The sequence below is a fragment of the Eleutherodactylus coqui genome, unplaced genomic scaffold (assembly GCF_035609145.1).
Source record: "Eleutherodactylus coqui strain aEleCoq1 unplaced genomic scaffold, aEleCoq1.hap1 HAP1_SCAFFOLD_30, whole genome shotgun sequence".
NCBI lineage: Eukaryota > Metazoa > Chordata > Amphibia > Anura > Eleutherodactylidae > Eleutherodactylus > Eleutherodactylus coqui.
Genome location: NW_027102247.1, coordinates 1276119 through 1301586, shown reverse-complemented (window position 1 = coordinate 1301586; position 25468 = coordinate 1276119). Strand labels below are relative to the sequence as shown.

Below are 25468 nucleotides of genomic sequence, written 5' to 3'. Positions count from 1 at the left end.
GGAAGTCTTGGCAGTTGGAAGGCGTAGAGGCACACTACCGACTCCATATGAAGACATACAAATATTTCCAGATCTTTCAGCCGCCACTCTGCAGTCTCGGAGAAAGTTTACAGAAGTTACAGCAGCACTACGAGAGGCGCACATCAAGTATAGATGGGGATTCCCAACCAAACTACTGATCTCAAAAAATGGAACCATCCAGGTTGCCACCTCGCCAGAAGAAGGCGTCTCGTTCCTGAAACAATGGGGGATACCTATCCTTCAGAAGCCTCTGAGGACGGCGGTAGAATCTCCTACAAGAATCGAACAAGACTGGAAAACATCAGATAAGCATGGCAGACACGCATAAATTGATGTTGTAAAGGGTCTTGAACCCATAGTTATATTTCTCCTTTACGGAGCCTAAAGTGGATGGTTTAAAATGCCACCCCTACCTAAGGTTCATTCATCCAGTGCAGATAGGCGCTGGATGAACAATATTTTGATTTTGTTAACTGTTAATGATGTTTTTTTTCCTTATGTCAAATATAGTTATAAAAGGTTCAGTAGGAGGCCACTTCCCTACCCCCCCCCCACCATACTTAATATGAAAAAACACAACGACTCCCCAGCGTATAAACCACCTACCAGTTATGCCCATTAGCATCACATCCCTAAATGTAAAAGGCCTGAACAGCCCCTATAAACGTAGCATGATTTGGAGACAGGCTCTTAAGTCCCACTCAGACATCTTCCTCGCCCAAGAGACACACTTCCTGAGAGATAAACACCCCCCCTGCAACCACCCTAAATTTCCAAACATTTTCCTGGCATCAAATGAAGGGAAAAAAAAGAAAGGCGTAATGATAGCCATTAGCCGGAACGTTACATTTTCCCAAAAAAACGTATACGTGGACCCAGGCGGGCGATTTCTAATATTAGTCTGCGTAATTAACGCCACCACCTACACTCTAGTAAATGTCTACTTCCCATTTAAAAGGCAGGCCAAATTCTTCAAACATGTTCTTTCCGAAGTGGCTAAAATTCGAGAGGGGAATTTGGTGATCGGAGGAGATCTAAACTCAGTGGTGGACCCTACCTTGGACTCCACCACGAGCGGCAGGGGCATGTCACCCATTGTCCCAATCATACACTCAGAAGAATTATACGACGTGTGGAGGTGCATGCATGGATCGTAGAGGGACTACACGTTTCTCTCCGCGCCACATGCATCTTATTCTAGGATAGATATGTTCCTGCTGCCGCGGGCAGGCCTCGAGGGGGTTTTACAGGCGGATATTGGAACAATATCATGGTCTGACCACGCCCCCATATCCTTAACGCTCCAAGAGAGCCCATTTCAATAAATGGCGGCATGGTTGCGTGTTTTTTTGCGCTTGCAAATGTGCTTGATTCGTGCTAACAAAAGTACAGTAAGGGCCGCTTCACACAAACATATTTGTTTCAATGGATGCCTTCAGAATTCTCTTTACTCACACATTTCGCATGCGTGCAAAACCTCACCATGCTCTATTTTTGTGCACATTTGCGCACCAAGGGTCCCTGTACAAGTCTATGGGAAGTGTGCACGTAACCGATTCCTATCTCCAAAAAAAGTTATAATAAACAGCGATAAAGTCTTATAAACTCCAAAATGGTACAAATAAAAACTACAGGACATCACGCAAAAACACGAGCCATCGCACAAGTATCATGCGATACTTCCGCCATGTATCACGTGGACATGAGGCCTAAATCTAAGTGCTTGGTTGTTAGCAGCCGCAGCTGCGCTGCACCTCTTGCTCATCAGTTTTTTTTCCTGCTTTTGGAAACTGCTGTAGGAAAGGGGGTGCACCAGTACTGGAGGTACTGCAATACCAGGTCAATGTGCGGAGTGGACAGAGCAAGCACTTTTTCCAGCTCCCTGTTCTAAAAATCCATTTAATATATGATCCCCAGATAGGGGACGTATCAGATGCAACACGCTCAGCCAGCACTCCGGGCACACCCACAATGCACTGAGGGAGCCGGAAGACCTTTGCATAGCCCCGCCCAACGCCTTCTCAACCAGGGTGAGCCGTCCCCGCGGGAGACCCGCGCCTGAATGGAGCATGTCCGGATTTTTTCCTGCACGCGGGACCCGCGCCTGCAGGGAAAAATGACATCCGCAGGTATTTTACTACCTGCAGGTGTCTAATGCATCCATATCCATTGCATAGCGCCGATCGCAATGTCGGGGGTGGGGGGGTCCGAACAGCCCGGGATGACAGCTCCATGCTGCGGACACCGACAGCATGGAGCTGTCACGTCCAGAGCCCGAGGGGCTTTATTCTCTGCAGGACACATGTTTTTACTTCCTCAGAGAATAAAGCCCACTTCGGGAGGACGTAAAAACACTATGGCCCGGGGCGTGGCTTAGCAAGCAAGGAGAGAGGTCGCACGCTGTTTTGCTCCTCCACAGAATCTCCCTTTTCAGCCCTTTTCTGGGTCAAATCAGTGACCCAAACAGAAGCAGACAAGAGCACAGCACCTGGGGACCCACCAGAACCCACAACCGGCCCGGACAAGGCTCACCTGGTGATCTCCAGCCGCCAAAAAGAAGCCGAAGAGCCGCGGCCCTGCACAGCGGCCCGCGCCCTAACCCGACAAGTACCGCGCTCAGAAACACCCGGCGAGGACCGCTCACGGAGCCCCAAGCAGAGGACTATGGCACAAGGTAACCCCTGCCGACTTGGAGGGGAGGCTCTGTCACCCTCAGTGCCCGCGCTCTCACCGCAGCGCCTTGCAAATACACAGCCGCGGCTCCCTCCCTCTGAATATACCGCCGTGGCCACCAACCTGCAACTCGGCGGCACATACAATCATCAGGGTGATCCCCCGCTGGACTAATCCCCACGCTGGTGGTTTTCCCCCTCCTGCTCCCCAGAGCCGACAATCAGCACGGGCGGGCACACCGGAAGATCTGCACCTAGTCTCTAGCTCCCTGTGAGGCAGCGGCCATCTCGCCCCCCCTCCCCCCTGAGTCGAGCAGGCTGCTTGGCATACTAGCCAGACCAGAGCAGAAAAGTAAAAAAGAGAGGATACTGTGATCCTCCCAGCACATCAACACCAGGCAAAGTTTAAAGCAGTACTCACTATTTCTGACGTGCAGCGGGGGAACGGAGGTCCTCTCCCCGGAGCTCTCAGACCGACAGCAGGCTCCATTAAAGTGTAGTGCAATTCAAATATCAATGCACCACAGCACCATCTAGTGGCCAAAACAGAGATAACCAGGACCTGAACCTCTTCTCATCCCTTTCTCAAAGCACTAAACAAAGCCAATCCTTGCCCATTAGAAAGAGCAACGAGGCCCCTAAGGCCTCCTTCCCACGAGCGTGATGGGCTCCGCCGCGTAATATTACGCAGTGAAGCCCGTCACGGCGCCCCCCAGAGACCCCATACTTACCAGCGGAAGATCGCGTGAAGACACTTCCCTGCACACCGCCGTCGCGTCATGTGACACGCCCACCGCGTCACATGACGCGGCCGGCCGTGTCACGTGACGCGCCGGCCGCGTCATATGACGCGCGGCGGTAGGCGGGGAAGCGTTTTTTCACGCTATCTTCCGCTGGTTGCAGCGGGAGATAGCGTGAACGGAAGCCGTCAGCGCGTACACCCGCAGCAAATAGAACATGCTGCGGGTGACAACGGGAGATTTCACGGTGCGTAATTCCGCGGTGGAATTACGCATCGTGTGCATTGTGCTATTAGGTTCAATAGAACCTAATAGCATGGGGCAACGCAGCGGATTTTTGCCGCGGATTTACGCGGCGTAAATCCGTTCGTGGGAAGGAGGCCTAAGGCCTCATGTCCACGGGGAAAATAAGAATTAAAATCCGCAGCGGATTTTAACTCTTCTCCCGCGCGCGGATCCGCACCCCATAGGGATGCATTGACCACCCGCGGGTAGATAAATACCCGCGGATCGTCAATAAAAGTGATTTTAAAAAAAATGGAGCATGAAAAAAATCTAGACCATGCTCCATTTTCATGCGGGTCTCCCGCGGGGACGGCTCCCGCGGGCTTCTATTGAAGCCTATGGAAGCCGCCCGGATCCGCGGGACACAAAAATCATATTTTACTTACACGCTCCGGTTCTTCTCTTCGGCGCCGCGCCATCTTCTCTCAGTCGCGGCCGGATCATTTTGCTTCGGCCCGGCGCATGCGCGAGGCACGTCACCGACGTCATCATGCACATCCGCCGAGCCGAAGAATGAAGATCCGGCCGCGACGAGAGAAGATGACGCCGCCGCGAAGAGAAGAAACGGAGCGGATGGGAGGTGAGTTTATTCTCATTTATTCCCATTTTCAGCGCTCATGTCCGCGGGGCAGGAGGGACCCGCTGCAGATTCTACATGGAGAATCTGCAGCGGATCTGATTTTCCCCGTGGACATGAGGCCTAAGTGTGTTGAGAAGAGGGACCCACAGTTAACTACAAGGAGAATACCTCCCCACCTTACTGCCAAGTGATCTGTGGAGGAATATCTGCATAGCCAGACTGCTATATAGAAACTGTCAGCAACCCACAAAGACAGACCCTGTGCCAAAGGGTACTGACAGAAAAACACTATATAGCCTCCTCAGCATTACAAAATAGCCTGGAAGCAAGTCCCAGCCCCCGCAACACCCAAGGAAGCAATACATCGCGCGCCTCGCAGACGCAAATATCAAATTCCCGGTGCGACCCAGCGGACTCCTCAATCCCAAACACTTTCTTCTCAGCAAATACTGATAGTTCTAAAAAAAGAAAGGACTCTTATCAGGCAAAGCCACACTTAACAAATCTTCAAAACTCTACAGGAGCGCTACCTAAGGCACTCAAGATGGAATAGCAGGACTCTATGTTCTAACTCCACCCGCCACATGAGGCTCCTCAGCAACACATAACAGGACCACTCAACATCAATGAGCTTCTAAAGGAACTTTTAACAAACAACTACGCCTTCCAACGCCTCCATAAAGAATACGCCACCCAGTAGACCACTATACAACAAATAGCGACCAATCCACAGCGCATATCCAAGAATTAACTATTCAGGATGGTTAAGCGACGTATTAAAGCAACGGCCCCCAGGAGACTCTCAGAGTACTTCCCGCCTGGCACACAGAGCAACAAAAACAAACCCGCCACATCTCATTCAAACATCCCCGTAACCGAAGAAATACCCAACACCCACAGCCCTGCGGCTCTGTCTCCATACTCCTCCACAGGATCTCTCCCGCCTACCCCAGCCAATCCCAACACCTCCCCTGGAAGCGAAGGGAAAAGGAATGTTCAGGACCCCCTACCAGCCTCCCCCTCCCCAAAAGGACCGGCGGCAAAAAAGAGCCAAAATAACAATCCACAAGAAACTCCCCCGCAGACAGATCCTATCAACAATCTCCAAGCTTATCCCGACTCTGAAAGCCCCTTAACTATAAACGCTCTGAAGACTATGCTAATCTCGCTGCAAAAGGACATTTCTAAAGATATACAGAGCCTCTCTGGTCAATTACAATCTAACATCGACCACCTAGCTACCAGAACTGACCACCTTGAACGGAAAATGGGAGAATTTACCAAAGCCCACAACGAGTTGGTAGATGCGCATGGCAGTATGGAAGAAGTCGCATATTTGAGAGAGAAGGTCATAGACTTGGAAGACCGATCCAGAAGAAACAATCTCAAATTTAGGGGAGTTCCAGAGACTGTGACCCCCCCTGACATTCCACAATATATACTCAAATTACTCCAAACGCTCCTCCCGGACCTTCCCGAGATCGAATATGCAGTTGACAGAGCCCACAGAATTCCAAAAGCACGCTCTGTCCCTGAGTCAGCCCCCAGAGAAATCTTAGCAAGAATACACTTCCATAAAATAAAAGAGGAAGTCTTGGCAGTTGGAAGGCGTAGAGGCACACTACCGACTCCATATGAAGACATACAAATATTTCCAGATCTTTCAGCCGCCACTCTGCAGTCTCGGAGAAAGTTTACAGAAGTTACAGCAGCACTACGAGAGGCGCACATCAAGTATAGATGGGGATTCCCAACCAAACTACTGATCTCAAAAAATGGAACCATCCAGGTTGCCACCTCGCCAGAAGAAGGCGTCTCGTTCCTGAAACAATGGGGGATCCCTATCCTTCAGAAGCCTCTGAGGACGGCGGTAGAATCTCCTACAAGAATCGAACAAGACTGGAAAACATCAGATAAGCATGGCAGACACGCATAAATTGATGTTGTAAAGGGTCTTGAACCCATAGTTATATTCCTCCTTTACGGAGCCTAAAGTGGATGGTTTAAAATGCCACCCCTACCTAAGGTTCATTCATCCAGTGCAGATAGGCGCTGGATGAACAATATTTTGATTTTGTTAACTGTTAATGATGTTTTTTTTCCTTATGTCAAATATAGTTATAAAAGGTTCAGTAGGAGGCCACTTCCCTACCCCCCCCCCCCACCATACTTAATATGAAAAAACACAACGACTCCCCAGCGTATAAACCACCTACCAGTTATGCCCATTAGCATCACATCCCTAAATGTAAAAGGCCTGAACAGCCCCTATAAACGTAGCATGCTTTGGAGACAGGCTCTTAAGTCCCACTCAGACATCTTCCTCGCCCAAGAGACACACTTCCTGAGAGATAAACACCCCCCCTGCAACCACCCTAAATTTCCAAACATTTTCCTGGCATCAAATGAAGGGAAAAAAAAGAAAGGCGTAATGATAGCCATTAGCCGGAACGTTACATTTTCCCAAAAAAACGTATACGTGGACCCAGGCGGGCGATTTCTAATATTAGTCTGCGTAATTAACGCCACCACCTACACTCTAGTAAATGTCTACTTCCCATTTAAAAGGCAGGCCAAATTCTTCAAACATGTTCTTTCCGAAGTGGCTAAAATTCGAGAGGGGAATTTGGTGATCGGAGGAGATCTAAACTCAGTGGTGGACCCTACCTTGGACTCCACCGCGAGCGGCAGGGGCATGTCACCCATTGTCCCAATCATACACTCAGAAGAATTATACGACGTGTGGAGGTGCATGCATGGATCGTAGAGGGACTACACGTTTCTCTCCGCGCCACATGCATCTTATTCTAGGATAGATATGTTCCTGCTGCCGCGGGCAGGCCTCGAGGGGGTTTTACAGGCGGATATTGGAACAATATCATGGTCTGACCACGCCCCCATATCCTTAACGCTCCAAGAGAGCCCATTTCAATAAATGGCGGCATGGTTGCGTGTTTTTTTGCGCTTGCAAATGTGCTTGATTCGTGCTAACAAAAGTACAGTAAGGGCCGCTTCACACAAACATATTTGTTTCAATGGATGCCTTCAGAATTCTCTTTACTCACACATTTCGCATGCGTGCAAAACCTCACCATGCTCTATTTTTGTGCACATTTGCGCACCAAGGGTCCCTGTACAAGTCTATGGGAAGTGTGCACGTAACCGATTCCTATCTCCAAAAAAAGTTATAATAAACAGCGATAAAGTCTTATAAACTCCAAAATGGTACAAATAAAAACTACAGGACATCACGCAAAAACACGAGCCATCGCACAAGTATCATGCGATACTTCCGCCATGTATCACGTGGACATGAGGCCTAAATCTAAGTGCTTGGTTGTTAGCAGCCGCAGCTGCGCTGCACCTCTTGCTCATCAGTTTTTTTTCCTGCTTTTGGAAACTGCTGTAGGAAAGGGGGTGCACCAGTACTGGAGGTACTGCAATACCAGGTCAATGTGCGGAGTGGACAGAGCAAGCACTTTTTCCAGCTCCCTGTTCTAAAAATCCATTTAATATATGATCCCCAGATAGGGGACGTATCAGATGCAACACGCTCAGCCAGCACTCCGGGCACACCCACAATGCACTGAGGGAGCCGGAAGACCTTTGCATAGCCCCGCCCAACGCCTTCTCAACCAGGGTGAGCCGTCCCCGCGGGAGACCCGCGCCTGAATGGAGCATGTCCGGATTTTTTCCTGCACGCGGGACCCGCGCCTGCAGGGAAAAATGACATCCGCAGGTATTTTACTACCTGCAGGTGTCTAATGCATCCATATCCATTGCATAGCGCCGATCGCAATGTCGGGGGTGGGGGGGTCCGAACAGCCCGGGATGACAGCTCCATGCTGCGGACACCGACAGCATGGAGCTGTCACGTCCAGAGCCCGAGGGGCTTTATTCTCTGCAGGACACATGTTTTTACTTCCTCAGAGAATAAAGCCCACTTCGGGAGGACGTAAAAACACTATGGCCCGGGGCGTGGCTTAGCAAGCAAGGAGAGAGGTCGCACGCTGTTTTGCTCCTCCACAGAATCTCCCTTTTCAGCCCTTTTCTGGGTCAAATCAGTGACCCAAACAGAGGCAGACAAGAGCACAGCACCTGGGGACCCACCAGAACCCACAACCGGCCCGGACAAGGCTCTCCTGGTGATCTCCAGCCGCCAAAAAGAAGCCGAAGAGCCGCGGCCCTGCACAGCGGCCCGCGCCCTAACCCGACAAGTACCGCGCTCAGAAACACCCGGCGAGGACCGCTCACGGAGCCCCAAGCAGAGGACTATGGCACAAGGTAACCCCTGCCGACTTGGAGGGGAGGCTCTGTCACCCTCAGTGCCCGCGCTCTCACCGCAGCGCCTTGCAAATACACAGCCGCGGCTCCCTCCCTCTGAATATACCGCCGTGGCCACCAACCTGCAACTCGGCGGCACATACAATCATCAGGGTGATCCCCCGCTGGACTAATCCCCACGCTGGTGGTTTTCCCCCTCCTGCTCCCCAGAGCCGACAATCAGCACGGGCGGGCACACCGGAAGATCTGCACCTAGTCTCTAGCTCCCTGTGAGGCAGCGGCCATCTCGCCCCCCCTCCCCCCTGAGTCGAGCAGGCTGCTTGGCATACTAGCCAGACCAGAGCAGAAAAGTAAAAAAGAGAGGATACTGTGATCCTCCCAGCACATCAACACCAGGCAAAGTTTAAAGCAGTACTCACTATTTCTGACGTGCAGCGGGGGAACGGAGGTCCTCTCCCCGGAGCTCTCAGACCGACAGCAGGCTCCATTAAAGTGTAGTGCAATTCAAATATCAATGCACCACAGCACCATCTAGTGGCCAAAACAGAGATAACCAGGACCTGAACCTCTTCTCATCCCTTTCTCAAAGCACTAAACAAAGCCAATCCTTGCCCATTAGAAAGAGCAACGAGGCCCCTAAGGCCTCCTTCCCACGAGCGTGATGGGCTCCGCCGCGTAATATTACGCAGTGAAGCCCGTCACGGCGCCCCCCAGAGACCCCATACTTACCAGCGGAAGATCGCGTGAAGACACTTCCCTGCACACCGCCGTCGCGTCATGTGACACGCCCACCGCGTCACATGACGCGGCCGGCCGTGTCACGTGACGCGCCGGCCGCGTCATATGACGCGCGGCGGTAGGCGGGGAAGCGTTTTTTCACGCTATCTTCCGCTGGTTGCAGCGGGAGATAGCGTGAACGGAAGCCGTCAGCGCGTACACCCGCAGCAAATAGAACATGCTGCGGGTGACAACGGGAGATTTCACGGTGCGTAATTCCGCGGTGGAATTACGCATCGTGTGCATTGTGCTATTAGGTTCAATAGAACCTAATAGCATGGGGCAACGCAGCGGATTTTTGCCGCGGATTTACGCGGCGTAAATCCGTTCGTGGGAAGGAGGCCTAAGGCCTCATGTCCACGGGGAAAATAAGAATTAAAATCCGCAGCGGATTTTAACTCTTCTCCCGCGCGCGGATCCGCACCCCATAGGGATGCATTGACCACCCGCGGGTAGATAAATACCCGCGGATCGTCAATAAAAGTGATTTTAAAAAAAATGGAGCATGAAAAAAATCTGGACCATGCTCCATTTTCATGCGGGTCTCCCGCGGGCTTCTATTGAAGCCTATGGAAGCCGTCCGGATCCGCGGGACACAAAAATCATATTTTACTTACACGCTCCGGTTCTTCTCTTCGGCGCCGCGCCATCTTCTCTCAGTCGCGGCCGGATCATTTTGCTTCGGCCCGGCGCATGCGCGAGGCACGTCACCGACGTCATCATGCACATCCGCCGAGCCGAAGAATGAAGATCCGGCCGCGACGAGAGAAGATGACGCCGCCGCGAAGAGAAGAAACGGAGTGGATGGGAGGTGAGTTTATTCTCATTTATTCCCATTTTCAGCGCTCATGTCCGCGGGGCAGGAGGGACCCGCTGCAGATTCTACATGGAGAATCTGCAGCGGATCTGATTTTCCCCGTGGACATGAGGCCTAAGTGTGTTGAGAAGAGGGACCCACAGTTAACTACAAGGAGAATACCTCCCCACCTTACTGCCAAGTGATCTGTGGAGGAATATCTGCATAGCCAGACTGCTATATAGAAACTGTCAGCAACCCACAAAGACAGACCCTGTGCCAAAGGGTACTGACAGAAAAACACTATATAGCCTCCTCAGCATTACAAAATAGCCTGGAAGCAAGTCCCAGCCCCCGCAACACCCAAGGAAGCAATACATCGCGCGCCTCGCAGACGCAAATATCAAATTCCCGGTGCGACCCAGCGGACTCCTCAATCCCAAACACTTTCTTCTCAGCAAATACTGATAGTTCTAAAAAAAGAAAGGACTCTTATCAGGCAAAGCCACACTTAACAAATCTTCAAAACTCTACAGGAGCGCTACCTAAGGCACTCAAGATGGAATAGCAGGACTCTATGTTCTAACTCCACCCGCCACATGAGGCTCCTCAGCAACACATAACAGGACCACTCAACATCAATGAGCTTCTAAAGGAACTTTTAACAAACAACTACGCCTTCCAACGCCTCCATAAAGAATACGCCACCCAGTAGACCACTATACAACAAATAGCGACCAATCCACAGCGCATATCCAAGAATTAACTATTCAGGATGGTTAAGCGACGTATTAAAGCAACGGCCCCCAGGAGACTCTCAGAGTACTTCCCGCCTGGCACACAGAGCAACAAAAACAAACCCGCCACATCTCATTCAAACATCCCCGTAACCGAAGAAATACCCAACACCCACAGCCCTGCGGCTCTGTCTCCATACTCCTCCACAGGATCTCTCCCGCCTACCCCAGCCAATCCCAACACCTCCCCTGGAAGCGGAGGGAAAAGGAATGTTCAGGACCCCCTACCAGCCTCCCCCTCCCCAAAAGGACCGGCGGCAAAAAAGAGCCAAAATAACAATCCACAAGAAACTCCCCTGCAGACAGATCCTATCAACAATCTCCAAGCTTATCCCGACTCTGAAAGCCCCTTAACTATAAACGCTCTGAAGACTATGCTAATCTCGCTGCAAAAGGACATTTCTAAAGATATACAGAGCCTCTCTGGTCAATTACAATCTAACATCGACCACCTAGCTACCAGAACTGACCACCTTGAACGGAAAATGGGAGAATTTACCAAAGCCCACAACGAGTTGGTAGATGCGCATGGCAGTATGGAAGAAGTCGCATATTTGAGAGAGAAGGTCATAGACTTGGAAGACCGATCCAGAAGAAACAATCTCAAATTTAGGGGAGTTCCAGAGACTGTGACCCCCCCTGACATTCCACAATATATACTCAAATTACTCCAAACGCTCCTCCCGGACCTTCCCGAGATCGAATATGCAGTTGACAGAGCCCACAGAATTCCAAAAGCACGCTCTGTCCCTGAGTCAGCCCCCAGAGAAATCTTAGCAAGAATACACTTCCATAAAATAAAAGAGGAAGTCTTGGCAGTTGGAAGGCGTAGAGGCACACTACCGACTCCATATGAAGACATACAAATATTTCCAGATCTTTCAGCCGCCACTCTGCAGTCTCGGAGAAAGTTTACAGAAGTTACAGCAGCACTACGAGAGGCGCACATCAAGTATAGATGGGGATTCCCAACCAAACTACTGATCTCAAAAAATGGAACCATCCAGGTTGCCACCTCGCCAGAAGAAGGCGTCTCGTTCCTGAAACAATGGGGGATCCCTATCCTTCAGAAGCCTCTGAGGACGGCGGTAGAATCTCCTACAAGAATCGAACAAGACTGGAAAACATCAGATAAGCATGGCAGACACGCATAAATTGATGTTGTAAAGGGTCTTGAACCCATAGTTATATTTCTCCTTTACGGAGCCTAAAGTGGATGGTTTAAAATGCCACCCCTACCTAAGGTTCATTCATCCAGTGCAGATAGGCGCTGGATGAACAATATTTTGATTTTGTTAACTGTTAATGATGTTTTTTTTCCTTATGTCAAATATAGTTATAAAAGGTTCAGTAGGAGGCCACTTCCCTACCCCCCCCCCCCCCACCATACTTAATATGAAAAAACACAACGACTCCCCAGCGTATAAACCACCTACCAGTTATGCCCATTAGCATCACATCCCTAAATGTAAAAGGCCTGAACAGCCCCTATAAACGTAGCATGCTTTGGAGACAGGCTCTTAAGTCCCACTCAGACATCTTCCTCGCCCAAGAGACACACTTCCTGAGAGATAAACACCCCCCCTGCAACCACCCTAAATTTCCAAACATTTTCCTGGCATCAAATGAAGGGAAAAAAAAGAAAGGCGTAATGATAGCCATTAGCCGGAACGTTACATTTTCCCAAAAAAACGTATACGTGGACCCAGGCGGGCGATTTCTAATATTAGTCTGCGTAATTAACGCCACCACCTACACTCTAGTAAATGTCTACTTCCCATTTAAAAGGCAGGGCCAAATTCTTCAAACATGTTCTTTCCGAAGTGGCTAAAATTCGAGAGGGGAATTTGGTGATCGGAGGAGATCTAAACTCAGTGGTGGACCCTACCTTGGACTCCACCGCGAGCGGCAGGGGCATGTCACCCATTGTCCCAATCATACACTCAGAAGAATTATACGACGTGTGGAGGTGCATGCATGGATCGTAGAGGGACTAAACGTTTCTCTCCGCGCCACATGCATCTTATTCTAGGATAGATATGTTCCTGCTGCCGTGGGCAGGCCTCGAGGGGGTTTTACAGGCGGATATTGGAACAATATCATGGTCTGACCACGCCCCCATATCCTTAACGCTCCAAGAGAGCCCATTTCAATAAATGGCGGCATGGTTGCGTGTTTTTTTGCGCTTGCAAATGTGCTTGATTCGTGCTAACAAAAGTACAGTAAGGGCCGCTTCACACAAACATATTTGTTTCAATGGATGCCTTCAGAATTCTCTTTACTCACACATTTCGCATGCGTGCAAAACCTCACCATGCTCTATTTTTGTGCACATTTGCGCACCAAGGGTCCCTGTACAAGTCTATGGGAAGTGTGCACGTAACCGATTCCTATCTCCAAAAAAAGTTATAATAAACAGCGATAAAGTCTTATAAACTCCAAAATGGTACAAATAAAAACTACAGGACATCACGCAAAAACACGAGCCGTCGCACAAGTATCATGCGATACTTCCGCCATGTATCACGTGGACATGAGGCCTAAATCTAAGTGCTTGGTTGTTAGCAGCCGCAGCTGTGCTGCACCTCTTGCTCATCAGTTTTTTTTCCCGCTTTTGGAAACTGCTGTAGGAAAGGGGGTGCACCAGTACTGGAGGTACTGCAATACCAGGTCAATGTGCGGAGTGGACAGAGCAAGCACTTTTTCCAGCTCCCTGTTCTAAAAATCCATTTAATATATGATCCCCAGATAGGGGACGTATCAGATGCAACACGCTCAGCCAGCACTCCGGGCACACCCACAATGCACTGAGGGAGCCGGAAGACCTTTGTATAGCCCCGCCCAACACCTTCTCAACCAGGGTGAGCCGTCCCCGCGGGAGACCCGCGCCTGAATGGAGCATGTCCGGATTTTTTCCTGCACGCGGGACCCGCGCCTGCAGGGAAAAATGACATCCGCAGGTATTTTACTACCTGCAGGTGTCTAATGCATCCATATCCATTGCATAGCGCCGATCGCAATGTCGGGGGTGGGGGGGTCCGAACAGCCCGGGATGACAGCTCCATGCTGCGGACACCGACAGCATGGAGCTGTCATGTCCAGAGCCCGAGGGGCTTTATTCTCTGCAGGACACATGTTTTTACTTCCTCAGAGAATAAAGCCCACTTCGGGAGGACGTAAAAACACTATGGCCCGGGGCGTGGCTTAGCAAGCAAGGAGAGAGGTCGCACGCTGTTTTGCTCCTCCACAGAATCTCCCTTTTCAGCCCTTTTCTGGGTCAAATCAGTGACCCAAACAGAGGCAGACAAGAGCACAGCACCTGGGGACCCACCAGAACCCACAACCGGCCCGGACAAGGCTCACCTGGTGATCTCCAGCCGCCAAAAAGAAGCCGAAGAGCCGCGGCCCTGCACAGCGGCCCGCGCCCTAACCCGACAAGTACCGCGCTCAGAAACACCCGGCGAGGACCGCTCACGGAGCCCCAAGCAGAGGACTATGGCACAAGGTAACCCCTGCCGACTTGGAGGGGAGGCTCTGTCACCCTCAGTGCCCGCGCTCTCACCGCAGCGCCTTGCAAATACACAGCCGCGGCTCCCTCCCTCTGAATATACCGCCGTGGCCACCAACCTGCAACTCGGCGGCACATACAATCATCAGGGTGATCCCCCGCTGGACTAATCCCCACGCTGGTGGTTTTCCCCCTCCTGCTCCCCAGAGCCGACAATCAGCACGGGCGGGCACACCGGAAGATCTGCACCTAGTCTCTAGCTCCCTGTGAGGCAGCGGCCATCTCGCCCCCCCTCCCCCCTGAGTCGAGCAGGCTGCTTGGCATACTAGCCAGACCAGAGCAGAAAAGTAAAAAAGAGAGGATACTGTGATCCTCCCAGCACATCAACACCAGGCAAAGTTTAAAGCAGTACTCACTATTTCTGACGTGCAGCGGGGGAACGGAGGTCCTCTCCCCGGAGCTCTCAGACCGACAGCAGGCTCCATTAAAGTATAGTGCAATTCAAATATCAATGCACCACAGCACCATCTAGTGGCCAAAACAGAGATAACCAGGACCTGAACCTCTTCTCATCCCTTTCTCAAAGCACTAAACAAAGCCAATCCTTGCCCATTAGAAAGAGCAACGAGGCCCCTAAGGCCTCCTTCCCACGAGCGTGACGGGCTCCGCCGCGTAATATTACGCAGTGAAGCCCGTCACGGCGCCCCCCAGAGACCCCATACTTACCAGCGGAAGATCGCGTGAAGACACTTCCCTGCACACCGCCGTCGCGTCATGTGACACGCCCACCGCGTCACATGACGCGGCCGGCCGTGTCACGTGACGCACTGGCCGCGTCATATGACGCGCGGCGGTAGGCGGGGAAGCGTTTTTTCACGCTATCTTCCGCTGGTTGCAGCGGGAGATAGCGTGAACGGAAGCCGTCAGCGCGTACACCCGCAGCAAATAGAACATGCTGCGGGTGACAACGGGAGATTTCACGGTGCGTAATTCCGCGGTGGAATTACGCATCGTGTGCATTGTGCTATTAGGTTCAATAGAACCTAATAGCATGGGGCAACGCAGCGGATTTTTGCCGCGGATTTACGCGGCGTAAATCCGTTCGTGGGAAGGAGGCCTAAGGCCTCATGTCCACGGGGAAAATAAGAATTAAAATCCGCAGCGGATTTTAACTCTTCTCCCGCGCGCGGATCCGCACCCCATAGGGATGCATTGACCACCCGCGGGTAGATAAATACCCGCGGATCGTCAATAAAAGTGATTTTAAAAAAAATGGAGCATGAAAAAAATCTGGACCATGCTCCATTTTCATGCGGGTCTCCCGCGGGCTTCTATTGAAGCCTATGGAAGCCGTCCGGATCCGCGGGACACAAAAATCATATTTTACTTACACGCTCCGGTTCTTCTCTTCGGCGCCGCGCCATCTTCTCTCAGTCGCGGCCGGATCATTTTGCTTCGGCCCGGCGCATGCGCGAGGCACGTCACCGACGTCATCATGCACATCCGCCGAGCCGAAGAATGAAGATCCGGCCGCGACGAGAGAAGATGACGCCGCCGCGAAGAGAAGAAACGGAGCGGATGGGAGGTGAGTTTATTCTCATTTATTCCCATTTTCAGCGCTCATGTCCGCGGGGCAGGAGGGACCCGCTGCAGATTCTACATGGAGAATCTGCAGCGGATCTGATTTTCCCCGTGGACATGAGGCCTAAGTGTGTTGAGAAGAGGGACCCACAGTTAACTACAAGGAGAATACCTCCCCACCTTACTGCCAAGTGATCTGTGGAGGAATATCTGCATAGCCAGACTGCTATATAGAAACTGTCAGCAACCCACAAAGACAGACCCTGTGCCAAAGGGTACTGACAGAAAAACACTATATAGCCTCCTCAGCATTACAAAATAGCCTGGAAGCAAGTCCCAGCCCCCGCAACACCCAAGGAAGCAATACATCGCGCGCCTCGCAGACGTAAATATCAAATTCCCGGTGCGACCCAGCGGACTCCTCAATCCCAAACACTTTCTTCTCAGCAAATACTGATAGTTCTAAAAAAAGAAAGGACTCTTATCAGGCAAAGCCACACTTAACAAATCTTCAAAACTCTACAGGAGCGCTACCTAAGGCACTCAAGATGGAATAGCAGGACTCTATGTTCTAACTCCACCCGCCACATGAGGCTCCTCAGCAACACATAACAGGACCACTCAACATCAATGAGCTTCTAAAGGAACTTTTAACAAACAACTACGCCTTCCAACGCCTCCATAAAGAATACGCCACCCAGTAGACCACTATACAACAAATAGCGACCAATCCACAGCGCATATCCAAGAATTAACTATTCAGGATGGTTAAGCGACGTATTAAAGCAACGGCCCCCAGGAGACTCTCAGAGTACTTCCCGCCTGGCACACAGAGCAACAAAAACAAACCCGCCACATCTCATTCAAACATCCCCGTAACCGAAGAAATACCCAACACCCACAGCCCTGCGGCTCTGTCTCCATACTCCTCCACAGGATCTCTCCCGCCTACCCCAGCCAATCCCAACACCTCCCCTGGAAGCGGAGGGAAAAGGAATGTTCAGGACCCCCTACCAGCCTCCCCCTCCCCAAAAGGACCGGCGGCAAAAAAGAGCCAAAATAACAATCCACAAGAAACTCCCCCGCAGACAGATCCTATCAACAATCTCCAAGCTTATCCCGACTCTGAAAGCCCCTTAACTATAAACGCTCTGAAGACTATGCTAATCTCGCTGCAAAAGGACATTTCTAAAGATATACAGAGCCTCTCTGGTCAATTACAATCTAACATCGACCACCTAGCTACCAGAACTGACCACCTTGAACGGAAAATGGGAGAATTTACCAAAGCCCACAACGAGTTGGTAGATGCGCATGGCAGTATGGAAGAAGTCGCATATTTGAGAGAGAAGGTCATAGACTTGGAAGACCGATCCAGAAGAAACAATCTCAAATTTAGGGGAGTTCCAGAGACTGTGACCCCCCCTGACATTCCACAATATATACTCAAATTACTCCAAACGCTCCTCCCGGACCTTCCCGAGATCGAATATGCAGTTGACAGAGCCCACAGAATTCCAAAAGCACGCTCTGTCCCTGAGTCAGCCCCCAGAGAAATCTTAGCAAGAATACACTTCCATAAAATAAAAGAGGAAGTCTTGGCAGTTGGAAGGCGTAGAGGCACACTACCGACTCCATATGAAGACATACAAATATTTCCAGATCTTTCAGCCGCCACTCTGCAGTCTCGGAGAAAGTTTACAGAAGTTACAGCAGCACTACGAGAGGCGCACATCAAGTATAGATGGGGATTCCCAACCAAACTACTGATCTCAAAAAATGGAACCATCCAGGTTGCCACCTCGCCAGAAGAAGGCGTCTCGTTCCTGAAACAATGGGGGATCCCTATCCTTCAGAAGCCTCTGAGGACGGCGGTAGAATCTCCTACAAGAATCGAACAAGACTGGAAAACATCAGATAAGCATGGCAGACACGCATAAATTGATGTTGTAAAGGGTCTTGAACCCATAGTTATATTTCTCCTTTACGGAGCCTAAAGTGGATGGTTTAAAATGCCACCCCTACCTAAGGTTCATTCATCCAGTGCAGATAGGCGCTGGATGAACAATATTTTGATTTTGTTAACTGTTAATGATGTTTTTTTTCCTTATGTCAAATATAGTTATAAAAGGTTCAGTAGGAGGCCACTTCCCTACCCCCCCCCACCATACTTAATATGAAAAAACACAACGACTCCCCAGCGTATAAACCACCTACCAGTTATGCCCATTAGCATCACATCCCTAAATGTAAAAGGCCTGAACAGCCCCTATAAACGTAGCATGCTTTGGAGACAGGCTCTTAAGTCCCACTCAGACATCTTCCTCGCCCAAGAGACACACTTCCTGAGAGATAAACACCCCCCCTGCAACCACCCTAAATTTCCAAACATTTTCCTGGCATCAAATGAAGGGAAAAAAAAGAAAGGCGTAATGATAGCCATTAGCCGGAACGTTACATTTTCCCAAAAAAACGTATACGTGGACCCAGGCGGGCGATTTCTAATATTAGTCTGCGTAATTAACGCCACCACCTACACTCTAGTAAATGTCTACTTCCCATTTAAAAGGCAGGGCCAAATTCTTCAAACATGTTCTTTCCGAAGTGGCTAAAATTCGAGAGGGGAATTTGGTGATCGGAGGAGATCTAAACTCAGTGGTGGACCCTACCTTGGACTCCACCGCGAGCGGCAGGGGCATGTCACCCATTGTCCCAATCATACACTCAGAAGAATTATACGACGTGTGGAGGTGCATGCATGGATCGTAGAGGGACTACACGTTTCTCTCCGCGCCACATGCATCTTATTCTAGGATAGATATGTTCCTGCTGCCGTGGGCAGGCCTCGAGGGGGTTTTACAGGCGGATATTGGAACAATATCATGGTCTGACCACGCCCCCATATCCTTAACGCTCCAAGAGAGCCCATTTCAATAAATGGCGGCATGGTTGCGTGTTTTTTTGCGCTTGCAAATGTGCTTGATTCGTGCTAACAAAAGTACAGTAAGGGCCGCTTCACACAAACATATTTGTTTCAATGGATGCCTTCAGAATTCTCTTTACTCACACATTTCGCATGCGTGCAAAACGTCACCATGCTCTATTTTTGTGCACATTTGCGCACCAAGGGTCCCTGTACAAGTCTATGGGAAGTGTGCACGTAACCGATTCCTATCTCCAAAAAAAGTTATAATAAACAGCGATAAAGTCTTATAAACTCCAAAATGGTACAAATAAAAACTACAGGACATCACGCAAAAACACGAGCCGTCGCACAAGTATCATGCGATACTTCCGCCATGTATCACGTGGACATGAGGCCTAAATCTAAGTGCTTGGTTGTTAGCAGCCGCAGCTGTGCTGCACCTCTTGCTCATCAGTTTTTTTTCCCGCTTTTGGAAACTGCTGTAGGAAAGGGGGTGCACCAGTACTGGAGGTACTGCAATACCAGGTCAATGTGCGGAGTGGACAGAGCAAGCACTTTTTCCAGCTCCCTGTTCTAAAAATCCATTTAATATATGATCCCCAGATAGGGGACGTATCAGATGCAACACGCTCAGCCAGCACTCCGGGCACACCCACAATGCACTGAGGGAGCCGGAAGACCTTTGCATAGCCCCGCCCAACGCCTTCTCAACCAGGGTGAGCCGTCCCCGCGGGAGACCCGCGCCTGAATGGAGCATGTCCGGATTTTTTCCTGCACGCGGGACCCGCGCCTGCAGGGAAAAATGACATCCGCAGGTATTTTACTACCTGCAGGTGTCTAATGCATCCATATCCATTGCATAGCGCCGATCGCAATGTCGGGGGTGGGCGGGTCCGAACAGCCCGGGATGACAGCTCCATGCTGCGGACACCGACAGCATGGAGCTGTCACGTCCAGAGCCCGAGGGGCTTTAGGCTCTGCAGGACACATGTTTTTACTTCCTCAGAGAATAAAGCCCACTTCGGGAGGACGTAAAAACACTATGGCCCGGGGCGTGGCTTAGCAAGCAAGGAGAGAGGTCGCACGCTGTTTTGCTCCTCCATAGAATCTCCCTTTTCAGCCCTTTTCTGGGTCAAATCAGTGACCCAAACAGAGGCAGACAAGAGCACAGCACCTGGGGACCCACCAGAACCCACAACCAGCCCGGACAAGGCTCACCTGGTGATCTCCAGCCGCCAAAAAGAAGCCGAAGAGCCGCGGCCCTGCACAGCGGCCCGCGCCCTAACCCGACAAGTACCGCGCTCAGAAACACCCGGCGAGGACCGCTCACGGAGCCCCAAGCAGAGGACTATGGCACAAGGTAACCCCTGCCGACTTGGAGGGGAGGCTCTGTCACCCTCAGTGCCCGCGCTCTCACCGCAGCGCCTTGCAAATACACAGCCGCGGCTCCCTCCCTCTGAATATACCGCCGTGGCCACCAACCTGCAACTCGGCGGCACATACAATCATCAGGGTGATCCCCCGCTGGACTAATCCCCACGCTGGTGGTTTTCCCCCTCCTGCTCCCCAGAGCCGACAATCAGCACGGGCGGGCACACCGGAAGATCTGCACCTAGTCTCTAGCTCCCTGTGAGGCAGCGGCCATCTCGCCCCCCCTCCCCCCTGAGTCGAGCAGGCTGCTTGGCATACTAGCCAGACCAGAGCAGAAAAGTAAAAAAGAGAGGATACTGTGATCCTCCCAGCACATCAACACCAGGCAAAGTTTAAAGCAGTACTCACTATTTCTGACGTGCAGCGGGGGAACGGAGGTCCTCTCCCCGGAGCTCTCAGACCGACAGCAGGCTCCATTAAAGTGTAGTGCAATTCAAATATCAATGCACCACAGCACCATCTAGTGGCCAAAACAGAGATAACCAGGACCTGAACCTCTTCTCATCCCTTTCTCAAAGCACTAAACAAAGCCAATCCTTGCCCATTAGAAAGAGCAACGAGGCCCCTAAGGCCTCCTTCCCACGAGCGTGACGGGCTCCGCCGCGTAATATTACGCAGTGAAGCCCGTCACGGCGCCCCCCAGAGACCCCATACTTACCAGCGGAAGATCGCGTGAAGACACTTCCCTGCACACCGCCGTCGCGTCATGTGACACGCCCACCGCGTCACATGACGCGGCCGGCCGTGTCACGTGACGCGCCGGCCGCGTCATATGACGCGCGGCGGTAGGTGGGGAAGCGTTTTTTCACGCTTTCTTCCGCTGGTTGCAGCGGGAGATAGCGTGAACGGAAGCCGTCAGCGCGTACACCCGCAGCAAATAGAACATGCTGCGGGTGACAACGGGAGATTTCACGGTGCGTAATTCCGCGGTGGAATTACGCATCGTGTGCATTGTGCTATTAGGTTCAATAGAACCTAATAGCATGGGGCAACGCAGCGGATTTTTGCCGCGGATTTACGCGGCGTAAATCCGTTCGTGGGAAGGAGGCCTAAGGCCTCATGTCCACGGGGAAAATAAGAATTAAAATCCGCAGCGGATTTTAACTCTTCTCCCGCGGCGCGGATCCGCACCCCATAGGGATGCATTGACCACCCGCGGGTAGATAAATACCCGCGGATCGTCAATAAAAGTGATTTAAAAAAAAATGGAGCATGAAAAAAATCTGGACCATGCTCCATTTTCATGCGGGTCTCCCGCGGGGACGGCTCCCGCGGGCTTCTATTGAAGCCTATGGAAGCCGCCTGGATCCGCGGGACACAAAAATCATATTTTACTTACACGCTCCGGTTCTTCTCTTTGGCGCCGCGCCATCTTCTCTCAGTCGCGGCCGGATCATTTTGCTTCGGCCCGGCGCATGCGCGAGGCACGTCACCGACGTCATCATGCACATCCGCCGAGCCGAAGAATGAAGATCCGGCCGCGACGAGAGAAGATGACGCCGCCGCGAAGAGAAGAAACGGAGCGGATGGGAGGTGAGTTTATTCTCATTTATTCCCATTTTCAGCGCTCATGTCCGCGGGGCAGGAGGGACCCGCTGCAGATTCTACATGGAGAATCTGCAGCGGATCTGATTTTCCCCGTGGACATGAGGCCTAAGTGTGTTGAGAAGAGGGACCCACAGTTAACTACAAGGAGAATACCTCCCCACCTTACTGCCAAGTGATCTGTGGAGGAATATCTGCATAGCCAGACTGCTATATAGAAACTGTCAGCAACCCACAAAGACAGACCCTGTGCCAAAGGGTACTGACAGAAAAACACTATATAGCCTCCTCAGCATTACAAAATAGCCTGGAAGCAAGTCCCAGCCCCCGCAACACCCAAGGAAGCAATACATCGCGCGCCTCGCAGACGCAAATATCAAATTCCCGGTGCGACCCAGCGGACTCCTCAATCCCAAACACTTTCTTCTCAGCAAATACTGATAGTTCTAAAAAAAGAAAGGACTCTTATCAGGCAAAGCCACACTTAACAAATCTTCAAAACTCTACAGGAGCGCTACCTAAGGCACTCAAGATGGAATAGCAGGACTCTATGTTCTAACTCCACCCGCCACATGAGGCTCCTCAGCAACACATAACAGGACCACTCAACATCAATGAGCTTCTAAAGGAACTTTTAACAAACAACTACGCCTTCCAACGCCTCCATAAAGAATACGCCACCCAGTAGACCACTATACAACAAATAGCGACCAATCCACAGCGCATATCCAAGAATTAACTATTCAGGATGGTTAAGCGACGTATTAAAGCAACGGCCCCCAGGAGACTCTCAGAGTACTTCCCGCCTGGCACACAGAGCAACAAAAACAAACCCGCCACATCTCATTCAAACATCCCCGTAACCGAAGAAATACCCAACACCCACAGCCCTGCGGCTCTGTCTCCATACTCCTCCACAGGATCTCTCCCGCCTACCCCAGCCAATCCCAACACCTCCCCTGGAAGCGAAGGGAAAAGGAATGTTCAGGACCCCCTACCAGCCTCCCCCTCCCCAAAAGGACCGGCGGCAAAAAAGAGCCAAAATAACAATCCACAAGAAACTCCCCCGCAGACAGATCCTATCAACAATCTCCAAGCTTATCCCGACTCTGAAAGCCCCTTAACTATAAACGCTCTGAAGACTATGCTAATCTCGCTGCAAAAGGACATTTCTAAAGATATACAGAGCCTCTCTGGTCAATTACAATCTAACATCGACCACCTAGCTACCAGAACTGACCACCTTGAACGGAAAATGGGAGAATTTACCAAAGCCCACAACGAGTTGGTAGATGCGCATGGCAGTATGGAAGAAGTCGCATATTTGAGAGAGAAGGTCATAGACTTGGAAGACCGATCCAGAAGAAACAATCTCAAATTTAGGGGAGTTCCAGAGACTGTGACCCCCCCTGACATTCCACAATATATACTCAAATTACTCCAAACGCTCCTCCCGGACCTTCCCGAGATCGAATATGCAGTTGACAGAGCCCACAGAATTCCAAAAGCACGCTCTGTCCCTGAGTCAGCCCCCAGAGAAATCTTAGCAAGAATACACTTCCATAAAATAAAAGAGGAAGTCTTGGCAGTTGGAAGGCGTAGAGGCACACTACCGACTCCATATGAAGACATACAAATATTTCCAGATCTTTCAGCCGCCACTCTGCAGTCTCGGAGAAAGTTTACAGAAGTTACAGCAGCACTACGAGAGGCGCACATCAAGTATAGATGGGGATTCCCAACCAAACTACTGATCTCAAAAAATGGAACCATCCAGGTTGCCACCTCGCCAGAAGAAGGCGTCTCGTTCCTGAAACAATGGGGGATCCCTATCCTTCAGAAGCCTCTGAGGACGGCGGTAGAATCTCCTACAAGAATCGAACAAGACTGGAAAACATCAGATAAGCATGGCAGACACGCATAAATTGATGTTGTAAAGGGTCTTGAACCCATAGTTATATTTCTCCTTTACGGAGCCTAAAGTGGATGGTTTAAAATGCCACCCCTACCTAAGGTTCATTCATCCAGTGCAGATAGGCGCTGGATGAACAATATTTTGATTTTGTTAACTGTTAATGATGTTTTTTTTCCTTATGTCAAATATAGTTATAAAAGGTTCAGTAGGAGGCCACTTCCCTACCCCCCCCACCATACTTAATATGAAAAAACACAACGACTCCCCAGCGTATAAACCACCTACCAGTTATGCCCATTAGCATCACATCCCTAAATGTAAAAGGCCTGAACAGCCCCTATAAACGTAGCATGCTTTGGAGACAGGCTCTTAAGTCCCACTCAGACATCTTCCTCGCCCAAGAGACACACTTCCTGAGAGATAAACACCCCCCCTGCAACCACCCTAAATTTCCAAACATTTTCCTGGCATCAAATGAAGGGAAAAAAAAGAAAGGCGTAATGATAGCCATTAGCCGGAACGTTACATTTTCCCAAAAAAACGTATACGTGGACCCAGGCGGGCGATTTCTAATATTAGTCTGCGTAATTAACGCCACCACCTACACTCTAGTAAATGTCTACTTCCCATTTAAAAGGCAGGGCCAAATTCTTCAAACATGTTCTTTCCGAAGTGGCTAAAATTCGAGAGGGGAATTTGGTGATCGGAGGAGATCTAAACTCAGTGGTGGACCCTACCTTGGACTCCACCGCGAGCGGCAGGGGCATGTCACCCATTGTCCCAATCATACACTCAGAAGAATTATACGACGTGTGGAGGTGCATGCATGGATCGTAGAGGGACTACACGTTTCTCTCCGCGCCACATGCATCTTATTCTAGGATAGATATGTTCCTGCTGCCGTGGGCAGGCCTCGAGGGGGTTTTACAGGCGGATATTGGAACAATATCATGGTCTGACCACGCCCCCATATCCTTAACGCTCCAAGAGAGCCCATTTCAATAAATGGCGGCATGGTTGCGTGTTTTTTTGCGCTTGCAAATGTGCTTGATTCGTGCTAACAAAAGTACAGTAAGGGCCGCTTCACACAAACATATTTGTTTCAATGGATGCCTTCAGAATTCTCTTTACTCACACATTTCGCATGCGTGCAAAACGTCACCATGCTCTATTTTTGTGCACATTTGCGCACCAAGGGTCCCTGTACAAGTCTATGGGAAGTGTGCACGTAACCGATTCCTATCTCCAAAAAAAGTTATAATAAACAGCGATAAAGTCTTATAAACTCCAAAATGGTACAAATAAAAACTACAGGACATCACGCAAAAACACGAGCCGTCGCACAAGTATCATGCGATACTTCCGCCATGTATCACGTGGACATGAGGCCTAAATCTAAGTGCTTGGTTGTTAGCAGCCGCAGCTGTGCTGCACCTCTTGCTCATCAGTTTTTTTTCCCGCTTTTGGAAACTGCTGTAGGAAAGGGGGTGCACCAGTACTGGAGGTACTGCAATACCAGGTCAATGTGCGGAGTGGACAGAGCAAGCACTTTTTCCAGCTCCCTGTTCTAAAAATCCATTTAATATATGATCCCCAGATAGGGGACGTAT

The 25468-nt window shown here is 50.6% G+C and overlaps 5 pseudogenes; all 5 read right to left on the bottom strand.

The window, feature by feature from the left end:
* Positions 1-1823: 1823 nt before the first annotated feature.
* LOC136601115 (U2 spliceosomal RNA) lies at positions 1824-1951 on the bottom strand (annotated as a pseudogene).
* A 5759-nt stretch (positions 1952-7710) lies between these two features.
* On the bottom strand, positions 7711-7838 carry LOC136601114 (U2 spliceosomal RNA; annotated as a pseudogene).
* Positions 7839-13585: 5747 nt separating this feature from the next.
* Positions 13586-13713, bottom strand: LOC136601113 (U2 spliceosomal RNA; annotated as a pseudogene).
* Positions 13714-19455: 5742 nt separating this feature from the next.
* On the bottom strand, positions 19456-19583 carry LOC136601112 (U2 spliceosomal RNA; annotated as a pseudogene).
* Positions 19584-25340: 5757 nt separating this feature from the next.
* Positions 25341-25468, bottom strand: LOC136601111 (U2 spliceosomal RNA; annotated as a pseudogene).